Source organism: Malus domestica, chromosome 01 (genome assembly GCF_042453785.1).
Source record: "Malus domestica chromosome 01, GDT2T_hap1".
Lineage (NCBI taxonomy): Eukaryota > Viridiplantae > Streptophyta > Magnoliopsida > Rosales > Rosaceae > Malus > Malus domestica.
Window position 1 is genome coordinate 8,448,599 of NC_091661.1, and position 11,679 is coordinate 8,460,277.

General features: G+C 40.6%; 1 non-coding gene and 1 pseudogene across 1 annotated transcript; both read right to left on the bottom strand.

Moving 5' to 3' along the window:
• Positions 1-396: 396 nt before the first annotated feature.
• LOC114826531 (uncharacterized) lies at positions 397-9,535 on the bottom strand (annotated as a pseudogene).
• Positions 9,536-9,606: 71 nt separating this feature from the next.
• Positions 9,607-9,687, bottom strand: TRNAL-AAG (transfer RNA leucine (anticodon AAG)). The gene has a single exon. It is a non-coding gene; the product is annotated as a tRNA-Leu (tRNA).
• Between the last annotated feature and the right edge of the window lie 1,992 nt (positions 9,688-11,679).

The following is an 11,679-nucleotide window of genomic DNA, read 5'->3' on the forward strand; positions in this document are numbered from 1 at the left end:
TTTGTTCTCTTCGTTTAGATGAACGCTGGAGGGAAATCTTTCTAGTGGTAGATTGCCATGGTGATTAGGGCTTCGTCTTCAACCCACTATGTCCCTGGTTATTGCTCTAATTCTAAATCAATTGAGTCACAAGCCCTGATGTTCAGTAACATAGTTGCTGATGCAGCAGCTTATACAAAACAAGTCACCACATTCTCTATTTTCACTGCTAAATTGGTACAAAAGTGAGAAGATGATACAACCTGGAAATTCTAGGATCCATTGTGCATGCGAGCATGCACTCATGTGTGCACGAATCCTGGACATTCCTGGCCACACTAGCGCGGGCGACAGTCCTAGCTCTCGTGATGTACACAGTAATTTTGGATCACACGGGCTTAGGCGTGTAAATGGAAATGCATGAATACAAAGGATAAAATAGTGATCTTTGTAGCCTTAAGGATGTGATACAGATGGAATGAATGTACCTAGTGATCAAGTAGGGAAAAGGTAAGTCGCAGGTTTCATAGCCTGCAAAATAAGAAGACCGAGTGTACCAAAAAGATCAAGCAGAAAACGCAAGTCAGATTTCGTGACAGCAAAGTAGTTTGAATCAAGCAGCTTTCTCAATTGCTTCAATGCATTCCAAAACAGTTGCCTTGTTCGACATAGCTGTTACTATGGCCTCATGAATCGCCTTGTAGTTTTTTAAGAGTGACCCGGCAAACAAAGCCTGCAAATACACAAAACATTTCCCTCGATTATCACTACTATTTGCTACTAGAAGAAAGGCGTAATTGAATTGGCGTAGGACAGAGTTGGGCAGAGGAACTTATAATAGTTTAGCGGAAGCGAAAACACATGAAACTTAAACAATAACAAAAGTCTAACTGGAATCACTTCTGGGGCATCACACCAGTTCTTGGCCTCTCACCACAATAATCCCATGGCAGGATAAGAATTCCTATCTCTGGAAAACAAAGCTTTCCTATTCATCTACTCTTCATCCCTTTTGATTACTAGATTGCAAGGACATTTATAATGCCTTAAACCTTAAGAAGTGTTGAGAATGAATCTCACATTGATGAAAGGAGGGACATTGCATGGGCTTATAAGAGGTTTGGCTACTCTCCATATTGCCAATTGGTTTTATGGTGCATATCCCCCCGTTGTGTTATCCACCATGTTAGGCTTGAAAATTAGCTATACGTGAGGGGGCGTTTTTCAAGCTATACGTGAGAAGGCGTGTTGAGAATGAATCTCATATTGATGAAAAATTCCTTATACGTTGATGAAAGGAGGGACTTTGCATGAAAGTAAACTTATTATAGGAAACTAAATCTAATCCTAATCAAATTGGAAAGAATCTTAATTCTTATAAAAGTAGCAAATCAAAAGACGAAAGCTCTAAATATTAAAATACTAAAACACCCATTGATTTAGGAAGGCCACCACTTGTGTTCCGCATCATTTATTGTATACGTATACAGGAGGTTGTATGGTTATGAACTTACAGCCCATCTAGTAAGATTTTGCTGAGCTGCGGCTTGCTTCTGTTGATAAATCTCTGAACACGAGATATAAATAGGCAAGTCTCGGAACTTGGGGGTAGCATAAACATATTATCATGAAAGAAAACAATTAATCTTAGGAAAATGGTTGTTAACCTGTAGAGTGAAAAGATCAGCAGATTGGCCAGTCACTTTGTCATCTTTCAGACCTTCTGCTGCAAATCCAGCCATTGCTACAACCGCCAACCTAAAACGCCATAAAATTTATGGATTCAACATGATGTCTATCGCATAATTGGAGTGTAATTACGTATTGGATTTGTATTGATAAAGTTCATGTGAAGTGAAGACTCCGGAACAGGTAACCTTAATGCAAATCGACTGTTTGTGCATGAAACCGAATCAGATTAAATGAGGGAATATTGATATGTTTAACGGATTTACAGACAACAGCTGCACTATTCTCAAACGAACAAAGAGCTCATTTGTTGCACTTCACAAGTGGAATATTACTTGAGGAAAATGTTAAAGTTCCAGACCTTGCAGTAGCTATGACTCGACCCTCATATATTAAATACCTGTCTAGTTCCTTTGCATCGAGCTGCCTGCTGTATATCAGATTTTCAAGCCTTTCGTCAATAAGGTTGACATGCTCTTCCCAATATCGAGAGAATATCCCAGAATAGGAAGGCCCAGCAAACAAGCAACTATTCAAAGAGAGAATTCTTAATCAGCATGCAAATTGCCAAGAAAGCAACCAACAAAATCAAAGCATTATTTTATCAATCACAAATCATAACAAGTTTTATGGTCTCTGGTGTTAATTTAGTACCTAAAAAATGAGCAGCTTCATGACTAGCAATTCTGTTCTGATAATCCGGGAAAAATGACGAAAAGCCAGATATGGCAGCTTGAAGAAGCCTAAAGTGCAGTAGAATACAGATAAACTTTTATGGAAGAAAATACTGCCAAACTTATATATATATATATCATGAATTAAAATTACAATTCAATTCCATACAAAAAAAAAAGCTTTGTCTTACTCTTACCCAGGGGCAGTGCTTCCAACACCCAATATTGACTAAAGAGATGCTCCCAAGCATGGATGGCACGAAAAAACCCCAATCCTACAGCAGCAGTATTACGTGCGTGAAACCAAGATGCATGTCAGTAAGAACCCCGAGCCACAATCTCTGTAAAGTATGCGAAAGTTTGTCTCTAATGTCAATGTACGACTCTAATACTTCTCACAAAATGTCGAGCAGCTATATCTAGTTAAAAAATATTTGCAGAGGGATAGACTAGGACTACATAATTAATTGGATTCCTCAACCCCGGGCATATAACCTGATCATCTATTCAATCCATGCTTAATATGTGATCACATTCACAAGCAAAGGAACTAAGAAAATGCCTTCTACTAATACGAAAGATGATGCAAGAGAGACAAGTAATATTCTGACGCACCATGTTCCTCTCTCTTCCACAAGATCAAAGAGGGAGGTTTGCAAAGACAACTTTCCTCTATTGACTTGCAAGTAGCAAAACGCATACTTTCATCTGAACTATACAAAATTCCGTAAAAGAATCATTGCAAAAGTATATATATAGGAATACGAAAATGGCTCCTACTTAATCACTGTTGAGATAGTTGTATAAAACTTAAGATCAGAGGTATTTCACTTTGTTTGCATACCCATTCAACTATGGGTTGCCTGTATTTATAATAACAACTGAGGGTTGGAAAACCCTATTTACAAGGAGTTTCAAAACATCAAGGAATCCATAACAGAAAACTAGGGATTACAAGATTACAAATATACATCCTAGAAACAAGGAAACCTAATCAGTGAGGAGTTCAAAACCGAAACAACGTCTGAAAGAACGCTGGACTCCTCAAGGCACGGTAGAATTATCCTGAGGTTGACTTCGTCTAACAGCCCCCCGCAAGCTGACGGGTGGGGAAACAACCGGAAGCTTGGAAACCAGAAATTTAAACCTTGACGAAGATAACCCTTTAGTGAAAATGTCAGCCAGTTGGTCCTGAGAACAAACATAATGAACCAAAAGCTGCCCACGAACAACTTTCTCACGAACATAATGAAAATCAACTTCCAAATGCTTGGTTCGGGAATGGAAAACGGGATTGGAAGCAAGGGCAATCGAGGAGACATTGTCACACCAGATAACTGGTCGAACCATAGGCAAATGGAGATCACGGTATAACGACCGGAACCACGAGATCTCAGCAGCAGTATAAGCCAATTGACGATACTCCGCCTCGGCACTGGATCTTGAGACAGTCTTCTGCTTCTTCGAGCTCCAGGAAACAAGATTTGAACCCAAATATATACAAAATCCTCCAGTAGAATGACGAGTATCAGGGTTACCCGCATAATCTGCATCAGAGTAAGCTGTTAACTGGGCATCACCAGGTCGATATACTAAGCCATGATTAAACGTGGCCTTTAAGTAACGAAGTATGCGTTTAACCGCGGCCCAATGTGTGTTCTTTGGTGAGTGCATGAACTGGCACACCTGATTTACAGCATACGACAGATCAGGCCGAGTGAGGGTGAGGTACTGTAGAGCACCAACGACACTACGATATAAGTCGGGATGCTCATGGGGATCACCAACATGGGCACTTAATTTCTGACCAGTCACCACCGGAGTAGAAATAGGTTTGGCATCAGTGAATTTTGTTCTAGCTAGTAAGTCTAAGGCATACTTAGACTGACTGAGATGCATGGAATCAGCAATATATTGTACCTCAATACCCAGAAAATAATGCAAGGGCCCCAAGTCCTTCATTGAAAACAAACTGCCAAGTTTCTTGATCAAATGGGCCATTTGAGTAGAACTATTTCCGGTAATCAAAATGTCATCGACATAGACTAACAGAATAAGATAGACACCTCGTTTATTGTAGACAAACAAACTGTAGTCACAGGTGGATTCTTCAAAACCGAGTTGAAGTAAGAAGTCTGAAAACCGTTGAAACCAAGCCCTAGGCGCTTGTTTCAAACCATAAAGGGAACGTTGCAACTTACAGACATGGTTTGGAAACTGCTGATCAATGAAACCCGATGGTTGGCGCATGAACACATCTTCAGTTAAATAGCCATGCAAAAACGCATTTTGCACGTCGAGTTGGCGCACAGGCCATTTCTTGGACACGGCAAGACTCAACACAAGCCGAATGGTGGTGTGCTTAACAACAGGGCTGAATGTCTCATTATAATCCACTCCAGCTTTCTGGTGAAATCCGTTGGCTACTAACCGAGCTTTGTGACGCTCTATAGTACCATCGGCTCGTCGTTTAATCTTAAACACCCACTTATTTGGAAGCACATTCATGGTATGATGAGAAGGAACTAAAGTCCACGTCCCACACCGTTGTAAAGCATTGAACTCCTGGACCATTGCATGGCGCCATTCCGCATGCTTAACAGCCTGACTGTAACAAGTAGGTTCAACAGAAATAGAATCAACAGCAACATGCATAGCATACTTAGGGTTAGGTTTGATAACCCCTGACTTGAAACGAGTAGTCATGGAATGACCCGTATCACGAGGTTCATCAATATGCACAGGTCGAGAATCCACTAATACTTGCTCATTGGATGGAAGGGTGAGTTCTAAAGGTCGACTAGGTTCAACAGGGGACAAGGTTGGATTTGGCACAGTGGTGGGAAGTTCGGGACTGGTGGTTGTGACGTGTGGGATAGAGCCAGAAAGAGTTGGGCTAGGATTAGGCGAAGCAGATAGCGTAGGGTTACTAGGACAAGGAAAAGTAAAAAATAACGGGGGTTCAGAATGGTTACCTGGAAGATCAACACTTGCCGAAGAAGATGTGAGTCCCTTAAAAGGGAAGAAGTCCTCATCGAATAGGACATGGCGAGACACATAAACCCGTCTCGTGGACAGATCCAAGCATTTGTATCCTTGATGATTGAGTGAGTACCCGAGAAAAACACATGGGGTAGATTTAGGTTGCAGTTTATGTTGATTGTATGGTGTTAACCAAGGAAAACAACGACACCCAAAAACCTTCAACATGTCATAAGTTGGTTTCTTCTGAAAAATTTTCTCAAATGGTGAAGTGTTTGAAAGCACACGCGTTGGTAAGCGATTGATTAAATAAGTAGCAGTGAAACAAGCATCAACCCAATACTTATGTGGCATGAAAGATTTGGAAAGCATGACAATGGCAGTTTCAACAATGTGACGATGTTTGCGTTCTGCTAAACCATTTTGTTCAGGATGTTTAGGGCACGAAAATCGTTGTGAAATACCATGAGCAGCAAGAAATTGTTTGAACGCATGGCTTTTGTATTCACCACCTTCATCACATTGAAAAGTTTTTATTTTGCAGTTAAACATATTTTCAACTTTGGCTTTAAACTTGACAAAATTTTCAAACACTTCAGATTTTTGTTTCATGGGAAAAATCCAAGAATATCGCGAAAAATCATCAACAAACAAAACATAATAACGAAAACCTTCATTAGAAATAACTGGAGAACACCACACATCAGAATGTAAAAGTTGCAATGGAAATTCAGACATAGACTCGGAAATATTGAAAGGTAACCTAGTGCTTTTACCTAGAGGGCAGGACTCACAAAAGATTACATCACAGGCACCATGAAGAGGTACCATTTTATTGGAAACTAAAAATTTAAGGATTGGTGTGGCAGGGTGACCAAGACGAGCATGCCACTGTTGTGCCGAAGCCCGGACGCCCACACAGGCAGATACAGAATGCTTGAAATGTCCACTGCCATCTGAAAATGGGTACAACCCATTCTCACATCTCCCCCGGAAAAGCGTCTTCCGTGTCTTTAGGTCCTTGACAAGAAAAAAATGGGGAAAAATGAGTAGGTAACAGTCATTATCTAGGGTAAACTTATGGGCAGATAGTATATTAGTGGATGCATTTGGACAGTGAAGGACATCACGTAGAACAAAAGAGCAAGCATTAGTTTCAAGGTTATTTGAACCATAGTGTGCAATCGAGATACCTGCATTATTACCTACACCCCCCACGCCTTCATTACCATTGTATGCTTTGGGATTGATCAAGTTATGAAGATCAGGAGTGATGTGGGCATTGGCACCAGTGTCAAGGAGCCAAGAGCCATTCTGTTGTTTGTTCAGGGTGATAGGTGAGGACGTCATTGCGGAAAGACGTGTCGCTGGTATGCGGCCTTCGAATGCAGTGTTCATGCGTTGGTAGCAGTCAAGAGCAGGATGGCCTGGTTTACCACAGATTTGACACACGATTCGGTCTCCACAAGAAACAAACCTGTCTCCATTACTTTGGTTGTGCTGCGGAGCATTGTTGTTGCGAAGGTTATTTCCGCGCGGAGCAGCACCACGGTGGGAGGAGTTGCCGCGTCCTCCACCACGAGAACGTCCACCACCACGTCCACGTGAAGTCACAAAGGCATTGACAGCAGTGCCTTCAACCGAATGAACGGTGTATTCGGCCAGTCGCCTCTCCGTAGTCAGCAGCAAGGACTCAAGAGTTGGATAAGTGATAGGAGTGTCACGAGCTTGTGCAGCACTCACAGTCATCTCGAACGCGGGCCCAAGATTGTTCAACACAATCTGAACCAGTTCGTCGTCGCTCACAGGTTGCCCAGCTAGGGCAAGATTGTCAGCGAGAGCATTCATTCGATCCAGGTAATCCGCCACAGATAGATCACCTTTTTTTGTCTGCAACAACGAATTTCTCAGAAACAAAATTCGATTTTGAGACGTGGATGCATACCTTTGCTCAAGAGCTTCCCAGGTAGCTCGAGCCGTTCGTTTGCTTGCCACCACAGACAAGACAGAAGCAGTGAGAGAGCCATTAATCCAGCTAAGAATCATTTGATCCTGCTGCACCCAAGTTGTGTACGCAGGATTGACAGTAGCCGAACCATCAACATGTTTCGCAGGGCATAGCACCGTGCCATCAACGTAGCCCATCAGATCCCTACTTTTCAGAATAGGGAGAATTTGTGCCAACCACAGTGGGTAGTTGGTCCTATCTAATTTGATATTGACGACCGTGGAGAATGGCTGGAAGGTAGGAGGTTGGGGATTGGGGTGAACCACAGGAACAACGGGAACATTATTTTCAGCCATGGAAGCGGTGTTGGAAAAGCTAACAGGACTAGGATCTTTGTCGTTAGACAAAAAAGGCTCTAGAGACCATATAAAACTTAAGATCAGAGGTATTTCACTTTGTTTGCATACCCATTCAACTATGGGTTGCCTGTATTTATAATAACAACTGAGGGTTGGAAAACCCTATTTACAAGGAGTTTCAAAACATCAAGGAATCCATAACAGAAAACTAGGGATTACAAGATTACAGATATACATCCTAGAAACAAGGAAACCTAATCAGTGAGGAGTTCAAAACCGAAACAACGTCTGAAAGAACGCTGGACTCCTCAAGGCACGGTAGAATTATCCTGAGGTTGACTTCGTCTAACAAGTTGATGTATACTTTATATCTGGACTTACAGAGAAAAGGAGATATAATCAAATTTACCCCAGGAAGTTGGCCAGGAAGAAGACCTAAGAATCCTGTTGTCCCCACTACGGTGAATAGAAAGGCCGCCTGTAAGTATCACTGAACAATATTAACACTTCACAGAAAACTGGTCTGATACAAATCCCGTGTTTCATGAAATTTCGGATTCACAAAAAGGCAGTGACAGAAAAGAAGACAATGTTTGCACAAAAGACCATAAGAATAAGAAGCTGTGATGAAAATGCTAAAAGATTTTGGCACATGATGAAAGAATGCAAGTATTGCAACCCAAACCAGTAATACTTGCTTCATTTCTGACACTGGCAACTGCAGGAGTTTCTGCATTTTTAATCCCTAGAGTTGTCAGCTCCATTGTCCAAATGCATGCATAAATGTTGAATCCACTTGAAATTAGGAATCGAAATCAAAACAATTACGTAAATAAATGGTGTAGTAATTAAGAATCATGATAGAATACACTTTGAAAAGATGATGATCATGTAAACTTTGTTAGAGCTGCTCACTTGTTTAACACGTGGCTTAAGGGATTGAGATCATAAGAGATTAGGATTGACTGTACTTGTAAGCTATCAAGGAATGAAAGTGGACTGATATATAGCTAAAGTAATTCTGATATGAGTAGATATATCCATACTGATATGAATAGTATGGTTTCGTGGTGATAAGGGTTATCAGTTTGATTGTTTGACAAGGATTACATGATGGGAAGTATCCTTATCAAACACCACCATTTAGGATATATAATAGGGTCCCCTGGTCTCACACTAATTACGCACAAAAAGATATCAAGCCCCATTGATTGTAGCAGTGCATTCAGTCTGCGTTGAGAGTAGATGCAGCAATGGCGTCACAAGGTTAGTGGTTAATTTGGTATTGTGATTTACTTATTCCGCATGTATGGATCTTACAGATCATTCATTCAAGTATAGTACTTGTGATGGAGACTGACCGTACGCCGCGAGACGTGGCTGAGAACTCCATTTCTTGGCCCAGTCAATTTCACTAGCTGATCAAGTGCCTCTTTAACCGCACTGCTATCTTTCTGCAGCAACCAAATGCGTATACATTACTTGCCGATACATATATATGTCGACACACGCACGTACATATATAGCAATGCCAATTATGCCAATGGCCATGAGATTAATATTGCAAATTTTGAGTTGGATGGTTTTATTTTCCTCGGAGAAAAATCAATGATTCAAATGCATTAATGAATTATTTAGGCTTATATAACGAGTGATTTTCTTCAGAGAAATTACTAACTGCATTGCAACAAATAATGAAAAATAAATAAACGAAAGGGAAGAAGAAGAACCTTTGCAATGGCGGATTGGAGGGTGTTGAGGTCGACACCAGAAGGAGCAGCTGAGGAAGAAGCACTGATTCGCAACCGCTGAAGACGACGAAAGTCAGTGGAGGAGGAGGAGGCTACTAATAAACTGGAAGCAGAAGCAGCCTTTATAGACATGTCGAAGCAGCACCTCGTCATGCCTCTCCCTCTCACGTAATTATATGGAAACTAGGGAATGACTAGAAAAGAAAAAGGAAAAAAACGTTTTTTGTTGACAGTGGGATTTGAACCCACGCCCTTTCGGACCAGAACCTTAATCTGGCGCCTTAGACCAACTCGGCCATATCAACTGTGTTATTCTTCTTATCCCCTTAGCTTTATTTCTTTAGCCGAAGAGTTTGGGAAGTGAGCTTTACAACACAATTATTGGGTTACTTGTTAAGAATTCATTAAAATATCGGGTTTGATACAACAAAATCCATTAAGATAACGAATATGACATCAAAACGACACAAATACAACAAACATGACCCGTTTTCCTGGTCTACAATGAAATCTTACAAAAATAATACCAAATTATAATATCCAAAAACTGACCTATTTTGAATAGTTTTGGACATGATCCGTTAAGATAATGAGTATGACATCAAAAGGACATGAACACGACAACAAACATAACCCGTTTTCCAAGTCTACAATCAAATCTTAGAAAAATGACACCAAATTATAATATCTAAAAAGATGACCCCTTTTGAATCGTTTTGGACTCAAAAAGAAAAGATTATCTTTACTTGTGAATGGTTTTGAATATTTGGGAGAAGGTAGAGAGAAGGGGTCAGCTAGAGAGAGAGAAAAATGACTCATTGTTTCTAAAATTGTGTTTTTACCTTGAGCTTGTGCCTTTATTTATTACTTGTCCTCCAAGTTATACAAGTAATACAAGAGAAGAAATTTCTAAATCCTATATGATTCGTACTTTCTAATTTACATAATCACATTCCTAGAATAATACTATCACGTTTTTATTATAAATAAAAAAAATTAATGCAAATGCATGTATTCTAGCCACTCTAGAACTGCTCAAAGCCAGATTTGCCTTCAAATGAAGCTGTAGTCAGCCCAAGCCTTCATCCCTTTCGGGATAAACCCTCACCAAAAGCCTTTGTAATAGCTCTGCTACCTTGTCCTAGGCTTGCTGTAGTATCGATTTCTTTCTGTAAACTCATCTCTTTACCCCCTTTCTAAAAGCTCTCAAACCCCTTGATAAACCACAAAGATAGGAAGTTGCAAGACGATCAGCCTTGCCCGACCCTCTTTGTTTTTGTCTTTTCATTCATTAGCCTAGCAATATGTTGTATACTTCAAGTTGTATTCAGGTTATTTCTAGTAAGATGACTATTAAAAGACTCTCTCAGCTCTTGAATCTGATTCGAATATGTCTTCATAGTTCAAACCAGATCTAAGTTCTAAGCTCTCGGGCATGTAAGATTGATCATTTAAAAGTCCTTGGCCTCAAGGCATAAAAAAGAACCTTATGTGGACTTAACCCATCCACTACAAGCTTTGATAACAAGAAGTCTGAAGTTACTTGGGGCGCAAGTAATTGATCTATTTCTTAGTTTTATTTCTATTATATTATGTTATAGTAGAATGTTTGAGTATAGAAGGGATTCTAATGGGAAGCCTCAAGGCCTATATCTAAGGCCCTACAAAGGCACCTATTTGGGTTCATTCTGCTCTGCGGGCTCGGATAATCAGAAGTATAATGGTTATAACACTTCTGCAAACAATAAAACAGACATCATATATTCGAGTACTAGGTTAGTTCTTGATCGAAAGCCTCAAGGCCTACACCTAAGGCCCCACAAAGGCACTTGTCATAACTAACACGGCCTCTCGAATATATGTGCAACTAAACCTCAACATCCATTTTACATCTGCCATGCTAAAGATGGCAGTGGCACGCCTGAACACTTAAAAGTTAATCTTGATTGTAAGCCTCAAGGCCTACATCTAAGGCCCCACAAAGGCACCTTTCAAAGTTAACTCTGTCATTCTCTTTCAGCCTTGCCCGACAAGCCCGCCAGTGAAGCAAAAGCCCGACAGAAAGCATCAACCGACGCCAACCTCTCGGGGAGCTGTGTGCTCGTCGGCTAGGAAACATCCCCGACGGAAATTCTAGCCACGAACACATGGCAACTTGAGGCCTGTACTTATTATTATACTCATTGTTTAAAGTGCTAGACAAGAAGTTGGGGATTTCTTTTCTGTTCATTTTTTTGTTGTTTTTGCTTCATACTTTGTTAGATTATCTGTCGAATACTTGCAATCATACTATACGG